At 49.4% G+C, this 12,218-nt stretch overlaps 1 protein-coding gene across 2 annotated transcripts in view; it reads right to left on the reverse strand.

Annotated features, from left to right (window-relative positions):
- The window catches only part of TPST2 (tyrosylprotein sulfotransferase 2), a 56,472-nt gene extending 50,705 nt beyond the window's left edge, over nt 1-5,767 (reverse strand). Inside the window, exon 1 of one of the 2 annotated variants that reach the window (XM_061169208.1) lies at nt 5,690-5,767. The gene's annotated coding sequence lies outside the window, so the exon portion shown is untranslated. The remainder of the gene's footprint in view (nt 1-5,689) is intronic. The other variant, XM_061169207.1, reaches the window with a different exon arrangement.
- Between the last annotated feature and the right edge of the window lie 6,451 nt (nt 5,768-12,218).

The raw sequence follows: 12,218 nt of genomic DNA on the forward strand, positions 1-12,218 counted from the left end.
GTTTGGCCCAAGCTCTTGAGTTTCCATAAGAAGTGAGACACTGGAATTATTCTCTAAAAATATCTGAATGTTTTCTCGTTTTAAAATACAGCACTAGATTGGGATTGACACATATACACTATTGATACTATGTATAAAATAGACAACTGATGGGAACATACTGTATAGCACTGGGAACTCTACCTAATGCACTGGTAGTGTCCTAAATGGAGGGGATATATATGTATATGTATGGCTGATTCATTTTGCTCTGCAGCAGAAGCTAACACAACATTGTAAAGCAACTACACTCCAATAAAAATTAATTAAAATAAAATAAAATACAGCACTGTGGGAGCTACACAAAAATCAACCTGCAGGGTGAAGCCACTGACTGGCAGCTTGTTACAGCACTACCTGCCCATTTCACAGGTGGGGAAACTGAGTCTCAGAGAGGGGAAGCACCTTGCCCAATGTCACACAGCAATGTGGAGGCAGAGCTGGGACTCAGTTGCCTCCAAGCTCTTGTCCAGCCCCCAACTGCTCATGAGAGTGGGGAGCGTGGGGGGACATTGGGGAGGGGGGTAGGAATCTAGTCTTCACAAGCCAAGAGCCCTGCTTGTTCTGTCCGTCCAGGAAAGAATGTGGACAAAGAGGCAGGAAAAGGGATGAACAATTATTAATAACATAATTTTACAATCATATAATACGTAAGAATAATTCTATAATAATGTAATAATAGCAACTGACATTTTCTGAGCGTTTTCTGTGTGCTAGGCATTAAGACAGGGTATCGAGAAGGGGGTAAGATGAAAATTAAGAGTGTAGACTCTGGATTCAAACCCTGTCTCTCCCACTTCCCAGCTGGGTGACCTTATGCAAATTACTTCACCTCTCTGTGCCTCAGTGTGTACATCTTAGAGGGCCTCTGGGAGAATGAAATGAGTTCAAGTACATAAAGTACCTAGAACATTGCCTGGCACCCAGTAAGCCCTGTTGACATTTTATTTATAATTATTGCCTCTGGACAGATGGGGAAGCCGAGGCTCACAAAGGGACACGTTCAAGTGTCTCCGAAGATCCTGTCTGACCTTGGGGCCTTGCATTTTGCCTGGTAGAAGGGTAGGTATTAGGTTGGCGAAAAAGTTCATTTGGGTTTTTCCATAAGATGTTACGAAAAGGGACTTCCCTGGTTGCGCAGTGGTTAAGAATCCGCCTGCCAATGCAGGGGACATGGGTTCAAGCCCTGGTCTGGGAAGATCCCACATGCCGCGGAGCAACTAAGCCTGTGCACCACAACTACTGAGCCTGCGCTATAGAGTCCGCGAGCCACAACTACGGAGCCTGAGTGCCACAGCTACTGAAGCCTGTGCACCTACAGCCCAAGCTCCGCAACAAGAGAAGCCACAGCAATGAGAAGCCTGCGCACCGCAACGAAGAGTAGCCCCCGCTCGCCACAACTAGAGAAAGCGTGTGCGCAGCAACGAAGACCCAACGCAGCCAAAAATAAAAATAAATAAAATAAAATTAAGAAAAATAAAAAGTTATGGAAAACCCCAGACGAACATTTTGGCCAACCCCAATACTTTATCCCCGATCCCTCCCGTCAACAACTGCAGGAGGTAGGTCCCATTTGCACTTCTATTCTGCAGATGAGAAAACTGAGGCATAGGAAGGCAGCTAGGGAACCCAGACCCATCGCCCCTAAGGGGACTGGCCGGATCCTAACACAGGCCTGGGCCCTGGAGGATGCTATCACCCAGCCCGCTTTCTGGCCACCTGCCCACCTTCTGGCTACAGCCACGTGGGTCAAAAGTCTGGCTGATGCAAAATTCACTTGGCAGCCAGGGCAGCTGCCCTGCCCTTGCTGCCCACCTTCTGAGCACGCAGGATAACAAGCAGCTTCTCCGGGCGGCAGCCCCAGATGCTCCCCAGGGCACGTGGGCGCTGCCCTCTTCGGTCCTTCCCTGCAATTTCTGGGGCTTGGCCCAGCTCTCGGGCTGCTCTGAATGAATCATTCCCACAAATCCTCCTCAGGCCACGGCAGCCCAGGATGGAGGAGACCCAAGCAGGGGCATGGGAAGGGGCAGGCATCCCAGAACCTTCTCTGGAGCAGCCCCATTCAGGGTGGATGTGTCTGCAGAGAGCAAGGGGCTTTGCAGGCAGTAGGAATGGGCGGTAAGTGGGGAGGCCAGGAGCCAGCTACCCAGACAAGCTTCCACGCCGCCACATGGCAAATCAAAGCCACGCAGGCCACACCCGGGCTTTCAAGTCATCAATACCAGCCACTTCTGACCTGCCACTCCTGCTACAAATTGATCCACGAAGTCACGTCGATAAAGCATCTGAACACTTTATGATTCCCAAGGTGGTACTGCATTCAGTCCATGCCCATTCCCCAGCAGGGTACACTGAGGCCCAGCAAGGGGCAGCCCCTTGACTAGCCTCCTCAACCCTGTTTCCGTTTCCCCAGGCTGCCTTCTTCGTGCACAGGAAATCAGGACTTTAAAAGGCCAAGAGAGGGAAAGTACACACAAGTGAATAAAAGCAGGAGGGGCTGGACACGGCCACCAGAAGGCCTGGTCTCCACAACCCTCCCAAAGAGCAGCTGCCCAGGTAGGAGGAGGCCGGTGGCTGGGACCCAGGAACACAGAGCCCAAGGCTGGTTGAAGTTCCCGAACCAGCAGGTTACAGGTTGAACCTCGGGAAGAACAGATGACTTTCAAGCCCCTTTGTTATCCTGTGATGCTGCCACCCTCTGACCTAGGATCTTCCCTGCAGCCTGGCCTCATGGAAGGCAAAGAGCATGTGGGAAGAGGTGGGCGTCCCAGGTTGGGGGACAACACCCGAGAGGAGGGACGGGGGTGTCTGTGTGTCCAGCGTGTCACGGGTGGGGCATCTGTCGCTCAGGACTGCTGGCCTCAGGCCTAGGGGTGGCATCTCTGGAAATAAGCAGTGGCTCACTTAGGGTATATCTAAGGGAACCACATGGCCACCAGGGGAGGTCACCTTCAGAATGAGCATAGTGGTAGCGGGTGGAACACAGGCAGGACCAGACCCCACTTCCGAGCCAAGGGACAGGCCTTCTCTTAGGGCTGCAGTCTAGGAAAGCCGCTAAGGGTCTCCCTGGCCTCCACATGGAGCCTCAGCTGTCAAGGGACCCCCGCTGGCCTGGTGTGGGAAGGTCTGAGCTGTCCCCCTCGCTTTACCTTCCTCCCATGCAGAGGTCCCTAAAGGCACCACCAGATCCTGTGCTGGGTCCTGGGTTGGGCACTGCGAGCCCCTGGGTTCCTCATGGCCTCCCCTGGTCCCGCTCAGGAACAGAAGGGACACAGTGCACACGTACCTCGTCTAAGAGGCCCACAGGCTTGATCTGTTTCCCTAACTGATGGTCCCAGAGGCATTCCCAGTTACTCTGCTAAGGAGGAGCTTAATTTCATGTGTGTTAGTTTCATGTATGTTAATTTCATGTGTGTTAATTTCTAACTAGCACATCAAAGCCAGTGATTTCAAAGATTAGGACTGCTGAAAACTAAATTTGTTTTAAGATTATATCCCAACCCTCAACTGCTGCTGGTGGGATTGTAAAATGGTGAAGCTGCTTTGGAAAATGTTTTAGCGGTTCCTCAAAAGGTGGAACACAGAATTACCATATGACCCCACAATTCCACTCCTAGGGCTGTACCCCCAGAGAACTGAAAACATACGCCACACAAAGTCTTGTACATGAATGCTCACAGCAGCACTACTCGTAACAGCCCCATAAGTAGTAACAACCCAAATGCCCAACAACTGATAAATGGATAAATAAAGTGTGTTATAACCATACAATGGAATATTATTCAGCCATTAAAAAGAATGAAATGCTGAAATAAAACAGTAATGAAGTACTGCATACTAGCATATGGACAAACCTTGGAAACATTCTAAGTGAAAAGCACCAATCACAAAAGGCCATAGTGCATGATTCCATTTATAGGAAATGTCCAGAACAGGCAAATCCACAGAGGTGGAAAGTAGATTAGTGGTTGCCAGGGGCTGGGGTGGGGTGGTGGGGGGATTGGGAGTGACCACTGATGGGCCCAGGGTTTCCTTCTGGGTGATGACAATGTTCTAGAATTAGACAGTGGTGATGGTTGCACAACTCTGAAAATCCTAAAAACCAATAAATTGAATACTTTAAAAGGGTGAATTGTATGGCATATGAGTTACATCTCAATAAGGCTACTATAAAAAAATTACATGAGATTTTAAAAAAGAAGGTGATATATACATTAAGTAAATAATAGTATCAATATTATAGAATTGGGATTCGATGGGTTAAAACGGTTCATTTATAAATGACACAATAAACCCGATTTCACAGTCATGGAAACTGAGGCTGAGTGAGGGGGAATGACTCGCCCAGGCCACATCACTACTAAACCAGAGTGAGTCACACCAAAATTTGTCCAAACACAGAAGCTTGGCCTAACCATCTAGACATGCAGCTGAATGAAGGGATTTGAGATGGGATATGGGGAGATATGCCCACAGCCCAGAATGGGGGACAGACCTGCAAAGAGGTTAATAAGTGAGGGAAAGGGCCAGATACCTCTGTGGGATTCAAAACACGAAGCACCTAACAATGCCTGGGGAGTGCCAGGGAAGGCTTCCAGGAGGAGGTGCTGCCCAAGCAGGCTTCTGAAGGATGAGTAGGAGTTTATCAGCCCTCCCTCCGCAACACCTCTATAAGACGCATGAAGTCAGGGGGCCTAAGGGTGAGTTTCAGCTCTGCCACATCCTAGCTGTTGGACCTAGGGCCGTGGGCACAAGACGTCTCTGAGCCTCAGTTTCCCCGTCTGTAAAAGGGGAAGCAGACAAGGTGATCAGCCCTTCTAACTACTGCACTCAATCGGATGGTTCCCACCCTTCCTCCCGAGGGGACCAGCCTTTGTGTGGAAAAGCAAGACCTCGACTTCTGTCCCACATAATAATAACAGGCTTTGCCAGGTCAGGCATGCCCAACCTTGGTGACCATGCCCCCTTTCCCTTGCTGCCACTCAACGTCCCAGCTTTACGAGGCACCTCCCGTTCAGCTCACACTGAGAAGGGGAGGTTACTGGGCGGTGGGATCCTCTGGTCAAATTCCGCCCCCTCTCCTTGCGGGTGACCCCCAAGTTCACCAGGGCTGCCCCTATCCCATGCTCTCGGCGCCCCCTCCCCAGGCAGCGATTTCCGCCCCCCAATCCCTTCACTTTAGATACGCCTCGTAACTCCACGGCGGCTGCAAGTTAACTTCAACGCGCCCCCCGCGCGTCCAGGCGCCCGCGTGTGGGGCGCGCCGGGGAGGGGTCGGGGGCTCAGACAGCGGAGACACGCCGCCTCCCCCCCCCAAAACACACACACAAACACACACAGACACACACACACACGCTGAGCGTCTCCCCCGCGCAGGGTCCGAAGCGAGAATCGCGGTCACGGGGGCCGGGTCTCCGCCGCACCCGGGGGAAAGCTCTCGCAGCGCCGGGCGGGTGCGAATCCGCGAACCTCCCGCCCGCCCGCGCCGCCTCCCTCCCAGCACCCAGCCGCGGAACCCGAGCAGCTGCGCCGGGCCCGGGAAGAAGCCGCAAGGGCCGAGGGCTCCCCGCCGCCCGAGGCCGACCCGCAGGCGGCCCCCTGCCGACAGCTGCAGCCCAGACCCCCCCCTCGCCGCCCCGGAGCCACCTACCACGAGAGGCGCGCCGCGGCAGCCCCGCGTGCCCAGCGACTCAGTGCTCGCCAGCCGCCCCGGCCGGGGGAGGCGGGGCCATGGCGCCGTGACGTCGCGCGGGGGCGGTCCGGGATGTGGCCCCGCCCCCAAGCCCGCCCACGGCCGCTCCTCGCCCCCCGTCCCGCCTCCAGACCGCGCTGTGGGGCGGGGCGTCCCTGGTAGCTGACTGCCCGCCCCGGAAACTCTGGTCTGCCGGCCGGCTTACCCACAGGGCGGGCAGCTTACCGCTTCCCCCACCCCCTGCTACTGCTCTGCTTAAGAGAAGTTCCCTCTGTCTACAAGCAGGGGAGTGGGATGATCGCCAAGAAGTGGTGTAAAAGAAGAAAACTAGACCCTGAGCAGAGAGTTTTAATGCTGCTGTCTGTAGAAAGCAAAGAGAAAACTGGGAAGGGCTATCATGCAATTCATATACATCAGTGGTTCTCAAGGAGGGTGTGATTTCGCCCTGCGGGCCACCACCCTCCCAGGAAGACATTTGGCAATGTCTGAAGACATTTTGGGTTGTCACAACTGGGGGGTTGGAGGGGATACGTTTCTACTGGAATCTAGTGGATAGAGGCCTAGGATGCTGCTAAACATCCTACAATGATCAGGACAGCCCTCCACCCTGCCAACCAAGAGCCATCCAGCCTAAAATGTCAGTAGTGCAGGGTTGAGAAACCCTGTTAGATAAGAATAAAATAAAACTCCAGGCTGGTAGAGCTCAACTCAGTCTAACCTCTCTGTGCCTCTGTTTCTCCATCTGTAAAACTGGGAAGATAATAGATCTAACTACGCATCATATGCATATGCATTGAATACCTGAAGGAAGGGGAGGAAAGGATGCAGGCTTACTTTTCACTGTGAACCTTTGTTCTTTGTTCTGTTTGAATTTTTTTTTTTTTTTTTTTTTTTTTTTTTTTTTTTTTACCATTTGTATATATTACCTATTTAAAATAAATTTCTAGGATTTCCCTGGTGGCGCAGTGCTTAAGAATCCGCCTGCCAATGCAGGGGACATGGGTTCGAGCCCTGGTCCGGGAAGATCCAACATGCGGAGCAACTAAGCCCGTGTGCCACAACTACTGAGGCTGTGCTCTAGAGCCCGCGAGCCACAACTACTGAGGCCACGTGCCTAGAGCCCGTGCTCTACAACAAGAGAAGCCACCGTGCTCCACAACAAGAGAAGCCACCGCAATGAGAAGCCCGCGCACCACAACAAAGAGTAGCCTCTGCTTGCCGCAACTAGAGAAATGCCGCGTGCAGCAACGAAGACCCAACACAGCCAAAAATAAATTAATTTTAAAAAATTAAAACAAAAAATAAAATATATTTCTATAGTAGTTACCACCAAAACAGCAAATGCATATATATATTATATCTATATACTTACCTTTATAGTGTATCTATATAATTACATACTATTTAGGCATTGCTCTAAGCACTCTATCTACATTTACACACTTAAACCTTTAATAACCTTGTGAGAGGTCTATTATCATCCCCATCTTACAGATAAGGAAAAGATGACATACAGATATTAAGTATTTTGTCCATGGCCAACCATGTGTTTATTCATAGCTCATTAATTCATTCATTTATATGTCTAATAAATAGTAACTGCCATGTACAAAGTGCTGGAACTGACAAAATGAAATCTCCTGCTTCCATGGAGCCAGCTATTACTGGCCTGGAAACAATGGAATAACGTTATATAGTGTTTATTGTGCACATATCACAGGCTTTGTATGACTCACTATGGGGTAGCCCTGCTGGGTGTTTTATAATGTCCCTTTCTGGGTGGAGAAATGGAGATCAAAGGAAGAGGTCTGAATGGGGCATGTGTTTAAGAACATTCTAGCAACATGCATTTCCTGAGCGCCCTGTGCTGGGCGTTGGGAGTCAGCAGGTAACAGGAGGACTAGGGTCCTGCATCCAGTTGGGGTAATCTGGACCCTCCAACAAGCATCGTGGAGTTGGGAACAGGGTGATCAACCTGGTCCAAGGAGGGAGGGCCGGGGGTGTTTACACTGAAGCCTGAAGCACGGCTGAGGGTTCATAGGAGATTGTGCTAATCACAGGGACCCGCAGGTGCAAAGGTCTGGCAGGAAGGACCTTTGTCAAGGGGCCCTGCATGAAGTGCAGAGTGGGCAGGATGTGGGGTGGGTGAGAGGAGGTTGTGGGGGTCTGCAGGGGCTGGATGCTGCAGGGCTTTGTGGGCTAGAATGAGTCAGGACTTTATCTTGCAGAGGTGGAGAGATATGGAAGGCGTTCAGTGGGGGAAGTACGTGCCAGCTTTGCTTTCTGCAGAGATCCTCTGGCTATTGTGCAGAAGAGGACAGGCAGGGAGACTGGTTTGGAGGCTGTTAAAATTCTCCAGGGGAAGCTGGTCAACCCAGGTGGGGCTGGGGACATAGCGGTGTGTTCGGGTTCCAGAGATATCTGGAAGACAAAACTGGCAGATCTCAGCGGTGGCGCTAAAGAAGGGGACCAGAATGATCGCCTGGTTTCTAGGTTGGACCTCTCCTCTCAGCACCCCAACTCAGCGAACCCCTTCAGGTCTCAAGCTGGCTGTCCCCTCCTTGAGGAAGCCTAACCCCACCTCCCTACCCCTGGCGAATGTCCTGATGAGACGGGCACTGGACCAGGCAGCTGGGGAAATTGATGTGACTTTGTAGGCAGATGAACGAGCTCATTACTGTTTGCTCCTCCAGCCTGTGAACAACTGGGGCAGGGGCCTCTTCTCTGTTCCCCAACCTGTCTCCCCAGCTTCTAGACAAAGCCTGGCATATGGGAGCCCCTCAGTCAATATTCATCGAAAGCAGGAAGAATAAATGTAGCATAAAGCACGTGGATTCTGGGACTTCCTGGTGGTCCAGCGGTTAAGACTCCGAGCTCTCAATGCAGGGGGCACAGGTTCGATCCCTGGTCAGGGAACTAAGATCCTGCATGCTGCACGGCGTGGCTAAATCAATCAATCAATCAATCACGTGGATTGTAAACCCCTTTCCATCTCTGACATTCAAGAAGATGATGCCGATGATGATTCAGATGCTTGCTATGCTCTAAGCACCTTATAAGAATTACATTCAAGCTAATCATTTACTCCTTCCAACAACCTCTAAGATTTTATTACCATTACTCCCATTTTTACAGATGAGGAAACAGAGGCTCCATCAGGTAAGTGGGCTCGACCAAGGGCAAGGGCTAGTAAATGTCAGAGCTGAGATGCAAACTCAGGACAGTGGGGGAAGGAGGTGGTCCAGCAGCAGGCAGGAAGCTAGGATAGAGGGGCAGGTTCCCTCCTCTTGCCGGAAGGATGTGGGGTTATCCTTCCTAGTTGGGTACCCAGGCTTCACAAAGTACCCTGATCTTGGGTTCTTGATCCTGATGACTGGCTGTCATGGCAACATGGCCCTAAAAATATGCTCATCTCTCTAGAACCTCCTCAGGGCACCCTGGCACCATGCTCTTTTTCCAAAACTCAGTTGCTGTGTATCCATCACCATCTAGCACTGGCACAAAAGGGATCACGCCTCAGGTGGTCCTCCCGTCCCCATCCTGCTCTTGCACACACATCGCTGACTTTGTGTCGATGTCTCTATGCCGAAAAGGCTGTGGGCTGTCTCCGGTCACTGTGGGTGGGAGATGATGTTCCATAACCAAGGTGCTTTATTTTCCCAAAGGCCTGAGACTCAAAGATTCATGAGCTGAGATCTAGCGTGGAAACATGGTGATGTCCCAGCTTGCCCAGGCATTGCATCCTGAAGCCAGCGCTTACAGCAAAACTCATGCAGAATCAAAACAGCGCTGAGAAGCCCCCGAGAAGGCTGTGGGCACCACGGCCACTCAGTCAAGTCCAGCTCTACTGCTATCCTCCAGCATCGTACCCATCATCACTTCTGCTAAGCACCTGATGAAGTCGAAACTGAAAGTTTCTGTTTTGAGGCAAATATGTGACATCTTTAAGCTCTGAAATTCTGTTCCAGGTGGTGAGATGCTCACATTTCAAGAGACGTTTTGGAACTAGGACCCACGGAAGGAACAATAGGTTTATAACTCTCATGTCACAATCCTGGCCCTTTTAGATGTTCTTTTCTTTTACTTGTTTCTTTTTATCTTTGTTACTTATTTTTGCTTGTAATTTTTATTTGTTCTCTGTTTTCTATTACCGTGTTTTGTTTATTCATAAATTCAGTAGCAAAAGTTACATAAATGTATGGATAAAACAAATTAAATATAAAATAATTGCTTTGTTATTTACTTCCAAGTTATGTTGGTTTGTTTTGCCAAGTGTGTATATTGTTTCAGCAATGCTAACATGCATATTTTTTAAATAACACCTGTGAGAAAATAAGGACATCAACAGCTTTGAGTTGAAAGCAATCTGGAAGGTCTAGACTATGAATGCAAAGAAATTTAAGGACTCACTTCATTGATGGATGTCTATTGTGTTTTTCTTTTTTTTTAATATTTACTTATTTATTTATGGCTGCATTGGGTCTTAGCTGTGGCGCGTGGGCTCCAGAGCGTGTGGGCTTTGTAGTTGTGACACGTGGGCTCTCTAGTTGTGGCACACAGGCTCAGTAGTTGCCTGAGGCCCGCGTGCAGGCCCCGCGGCATGTGGGATCTTAGTTCCCAGACCAGGGATCGAACCCGTGTCCCCTGCTTTGGAAGGCAGATCCTTAACCACTGGACCACCAGGGAAGTCCCCTATTGTGTTTTTCTTTTATAGGACTCACAAGATTGATACACTGAAAAAGTTATGTCTAAATAAGTTTAAAATAGTTCTTTCAATAAGGATGAAATAAAAATTCTAAGTGATCAGAAAGCAGCTGTGTTATATTTGAATGGATAGTAATTCTCTTTTCCTTTCTCGAATCATAAAATCATAGGGCATCTTGCCATCGATGAAGTCTTAGCATTGAAGAAATGTGAAAGTTGGTTTTGTGTGATTCCACCACAGGAGAATTTTAGAGCTGCACTCACACACCTTAGGAACCGAGGATGGGAATCTATGTAGCTTGACACTGGAATCAGAGAATAGTGGACACTTAGACATAAATTACAGAATTTTGGAGAATCACAGAATTTTGGAACCATAGAATCCCAGCATCAGAATCTTGAGGCTGGATGGACATTGGAGCTGTCATTTTACAGATGAGAAGAATAAGTCCCCGGGAATGGAAATGATTTGCCCAACACTTGGTAGCTTCTAGCAGTAGAGCAGGGCTGACACCCACATCTCCTGATTCCTACCCAGGAATCCTATCTTCTGGTCCAAGACAAGACAGCCTGTCTTCTAACACAAGATGCTGGTCAAATTGGAGGGTGGAGGTTGGGAGAACTAGGGTGGGAGGAAGATGGAAAATGCATGTCCCAGAGGGTAAGATCTGAGGTGGTGCTTCAACTTTGAAGCTCAGCAAAACCATGGAGCGGGGTGTCATGAGGCCCCACTTTTCTTTCCGGCTTCCTCTTCTGCCACACTTAGCATTCCCTTCCCACCCCCGACATCCACCCACACAACCACCAAACTACTCCTCCCACCTTAATAAGCTTGGACCCATCACACGCTCTCTCAGCCTCTGTGCCTTTGCACATGGTGCTCCACGGCTGCCAAGTACAGCTGTGCAGGTTGGGCACTGCACAAGGGTACCATAATGACATCGTAGACATCACAGATTTATACCAATACTTTCTGGCAGATGACAGTCAAATGTCCTGAGGAAGTAGCATCTTTTTATCATTTGCACAAAGGTGCCATATGGGGTAGCAGGGACCATACTGTTTGCTCTGCCTGGGATGTCATCTCCCTCATTCACCACCAAGCAAGCTCCTGCTCCATCCTTCAAGGCCCTCTTCAAATATCCCTTCCTCCAGGAAGATACCCATGGCAACACCTCCCCTAGGCTTCCTGCATAGATTAATGGTTAATAACATCAATCAATGCTACTTGTTGATTCAGGAGTCAATACTGCCTGATGTAGATTTCCAGAGCAGGGCATGTGCCCTTTGTAGCAGGAGAGATGATTCTAGGTGGAACTTGGACCCAGGATTAAATAACACTAAATCAGATACAAGAAAATAAACCTCTTTTTACTCTTCTTTGATTAAATCAGGGAGAAACATCTCAGTTTGGGCAAGCGTGTCTTTCAGACCTCTCTCTGACTCTTGCTAATCACCCATTTTGTCAAAGAGCGAGCAGGTTGCAGGCTAAAACCTTCAGCAAGCGGTGGTGTCTGCTGAGAATTCAATACTTGGCCTTTTAAAAATTGTATTTACTTATATGACTGCTTTCTATCTATGCCATATGATACCTGTTTTCCACATCCTGTAGTGTTATCAAGTTTTATTTACAAGTCAGTGCATTTAAGCACACAATATTATTTATTTAAATAAAAATATTAAGTAACTAACAAAACAGGTGGTAAGCAGAGAAGGCAAAGATCAGGAGAGTGGTACCTGAAGGAGTAGAATTTGAAAACACAGATTTGTTTAAGAGCGCGGC

Source organism: Eubalaena glacialis, chromosome 15 (genome assembly GCF_028564815.1).
Source record: "Eubalaena glacialis isolate mEubGla1 chromosome 15, mEubGla1.1.hap2.+ XY, whole genome shotgun sequence".
Lineage (NCBI taxonomy): Eukaryota > Metazoa > Chordata > Mammalia > Artiodactyla > Balaenidae > Eubalaena > Eubalaena glacialis.